This window comes from Chionomys nivalis, chromosome 16, assembly GCF_950005125.1.
Source record: "Chionomys nivalis chromosome 16, mChiNiv1.1, whole genome shotgun sequence".
NCBI lineage: Eukaryota > Metazoa > Chordata > Mammalia > Rodentia > Cricetidae > Chionomys > Chionomys nivalis.
The window spans coordinates 53,680,937-53,684,447 of NC_080101.1; the positions used below are offsets into that span (position 1 = coordinate 53,680,937).

Genomic DNA, 3,511 nt, shown 5'->3' on the forward strand with positions numbered 1-3,511 from the left:
TCTTGATTGTTCTTGTAGTGGCTACAAGGAGGTCTCTGAGAGCAGACTCTGTGTAATTCCTTTAGCCACCCGTAAGGCTGCACTTCCGAGTTCTGAAGCCAGCGCATGTACCCCCTGTGCACATGCGTGGGTCGCCCACCATCACCAGCGTCTGACACAGAAGCCCCCTTATGCAGGCGCGGGGCGTAGTGTCGCCCGTCATCAGTGTCTGACGTGGGCACGTCTTTCCCCCCTTGTGCGCATGTGCTGGGGAGCCTTTAAAAGCAAAACGCGCCATTCCCATTCTCCCTCTCCCTCTTCTGTCCACACCGTTTTCATCGAGCTTGTGCACATAATCTTCTTAATAAACTTGTACACGTGGGTTCGTTCGTGTCTCGTGTTCTCTCCTCATTTCTGCCGGACATTTTTACTCTGGCAGACCTTTATTCTATTTTTATTTTTTTCATCGAATTATACATTTTACCCACTTCCCTTCCTTCCTCTCCTCTTCCCTTCCACCCTCCTCGCTTCCCCCCAAGCTCCCAATTTACTCAGGAGATCTTGTCTTTTTCATTTTCCTAGGTGGTTCCATGTATGTCTCTCCTAGGCTTCTCTTTGTTGTCTGGGTTCTCTGGGATTGTGAATTGTAGGCTGGTTATCCTTTGCTTTATGTATAATATCTGCTTATGAGTAAGTACATATTATATTTCTCTTTCTGCGTCTGGGTTGCAACACTCAATATGTTTTTTTTTCTAGTTCCATCCCATTTGCCTGAAAATTTCATGTATCATTATTTTTTATTGTTAAGTTAAAAATATTCCTTATACATTCTTTGGTTGAGGAGCATCTAGATTGCTTCTAGGTTCTGGCTATTATGAATGTTGCTATGAACACAGTCAAGCAAATGTCCTTGTGGTATAATTGAGCATCCTTTGGGTATATGCCCAAGAGTGGTATTGCTGGGTCTTGAGGTAGATTTATTCCTAATTTTCTGTGAAACCACCATATTGATTTCCAAAGTGGCTGTACCAGTTTGCACTCCCACCAGCAATGCAGGAGTGTTCCCTTTACACCACATCCTCTCCAGCATAAGCTGTCATCAGTGTTTTTGATCTTGGCCATTCTTACAGGTGTAAGATGGTATCTCAGAGTTGTTTTGATTTTCATTTCCCTGATGGCTAAGGAAGGTGAGCATTACCTTAAATGTCTTTCTGTCATTTGCAATACCTCTGTTGAGAATTCTCTGTTTAGGTCTGTATCATTTTGTTTGTTTGTTTGTTTTAAATTGGATTATTTGTTTTCTTGATGACCAATTTCTTGAGCTCTTTGTATATTTTGGAGATCAACCTTCTGTTCCATGTGGGGTTGATGAAGATTTTTTTCTACTCTGTAGGCTGCCATTTTGTCTTGTTGATCATGTCCTCTGTTCTTCAGAAGCTTCTCAGTTTCAGAAGGTCTCATTTATTATTATTATTATTATTATTGTTGTTGTTGTTGTTGTTGTTGCTCTCAGTGTCTGTGCTGCTGGGGTTATTTGTAGGACTGGTCCGTCCATTTTTTTTTCTTTTTATAAGGTGTTTTCAAGGCAGCTTCTTCGTATCCTGGAGCAACAATACCACCCAACACTGCTCTGGAGATAATTTTTGTAGTTGGGACATAACAAACAACAGATAATTTAACAAAATTCCCAAAGGAAGAATCCTGTTGGCACCTCTTGCTCTTGTGTATGCCATAGCCATAAGCACGAGGGTAGATAGAAGCTATTGACTCTGGTCTCTTCTCACTGAGTGGACTCCCAACAGCAGCACCTGCTGAGCTGACTTGCTTAAGAGAAGCCACAGCTAGAATGTCTAATGCTTCTATGAGTTACTTCTCCATTTGCCAGGCATTCAAAGAGACACACAAGTTTACGAATCCAGAGCCTCCATTGAGACTTGTGATGAGAAGCTTGCACTCCAGCATATATCACTGGGCAGGAGTCTGATGGGAGTTTATCTCATAACTCAGCAGCATCTGGGAAATGATGTGGAATTCCTTTCTGTGTGCTGTGAATACCACTGGTTAATAAAGGACTGCTTTGAGCTTATAGCAGAACGGCAGAACAGAGGTAGGTGGGGAAAACTAAACTCAATGCTGGGAGGAAGAAGGCAGTGTCAGAGAAAAGCCGTGTAGCTCTGCTGGAGAAAAACATGCTGAAACTTTGCCGGTAAGCCACTGCCATGTGGCGATACAAGATTAATGGAGATGGGTTAAATTAATATGTAAGAGTTAGCCAATAAGAAGCTAGAGCTAATAGGTCAAGCAGTGATTTAATAATATAGTTTCTGTGTGATTATTTCAGGTCTGAGCTGCTGGGCAGCTGGGAAACAAACAAGCAGCCTTCTTACAACAGGGAGATATCTTTACTGTACTGTTTCCTGAAATGATTTGAAGTTGCTTCATCATGTTGTACACTATGAGGGAATGCCTTCAAGGTCAACTAGTGGTTAGTCTCCAGGGAGTTGTCCTTATTATCAGAGCTCTGCATCTCTAAAGCCACACAGTCCTCTGGTTTTACATGACTGTTACTCAAGCAGAGATTTTGGACACAGTTCTCAGTGAGGTCACTCCACAAATACCAATATATTCAACAGCTGCCTCAACTGTTACATCTGAGAAGACTCAGTCTTCACAGATGGGGAACAGCCTATAGGCAATGACTCTTATAAAGTTGAAATCAAGTCTGGCTCTGTCAGCATTATCTTCTGGAATATTGCATGTCAAGATTTCTGTACGGATTACAGAATGCAAGGTTTTCAAATGCTCCCTCTTCCCAATATTTCAAGAAACCCTGTAAGCTCAGATACATCTCTGACTGCCAGGATAGCATCCCTGAGGATTTTTTCTGTGCTTTTAGAAGTGACTAGACTCAAACCAAGAGACACAAGGTTTCTGGAAAATTCCACGAGGCCAGTTTTGTAAGACACACACACCGAACAGGGACAGATGGTTGAGAGACATGGCTGCTGTGATAGGTCACAATGTAAGGAGAGGACAATCCATGTTAGATACAAGCAGGCTGGACTAGTGGTGGACTCTGATCCCTCTGGAACCATGAGTCAAAATGAACTCTCCCTTCTAAAAGTTGCATCGGATGTGGTGTTTTACAACAACAATAGTAATTAAATTCTTACTGCATTTTAAACATTCTTCTGCTATGAACAATGTCTCTGTAAATTATCTCTTATGGGATGATTCTTTTAATTATTATTCTTTCTCAAAGAGATGGGCTTTTCTAAACTAGCTCTTTACGGTTTTCTCTGTGTGTAGGCTACTTCATACTCTTAGTTACTTCATAAAAGCAACTTTATAAATTATTATAAAAATCTTGCAATATAAGAAAATCACTTTTAGTCAATAGGGATTGACTTTTTGTGAGAAGTGACAGGTGTCATTTCAAGATTGATAGATTTCAGATCAAGCTGTGGAGTCTTTTTTTTCTCTCTGTTTGCTGTGCTATGATTATGCTGTTCTGGGTGATGAGTCTTGCCTC

The 3,511-nt window shown here is 41.3% G+C and overlaps 1 pseudogene; it reads right to left on the reverse strand.

Moving 5' to 3' along the window:
- Positions 1–2,362: 2,362 nt before the first annotated feature.
- On the reverse strand, positions 2,363–2,979 carry LOC130887786 (bifunctional purine biosynthesis protein ATIC-like; annotated as a pseudogene).
- Positions 2,980–3,511: the final 532 nt, after the last annotated feature.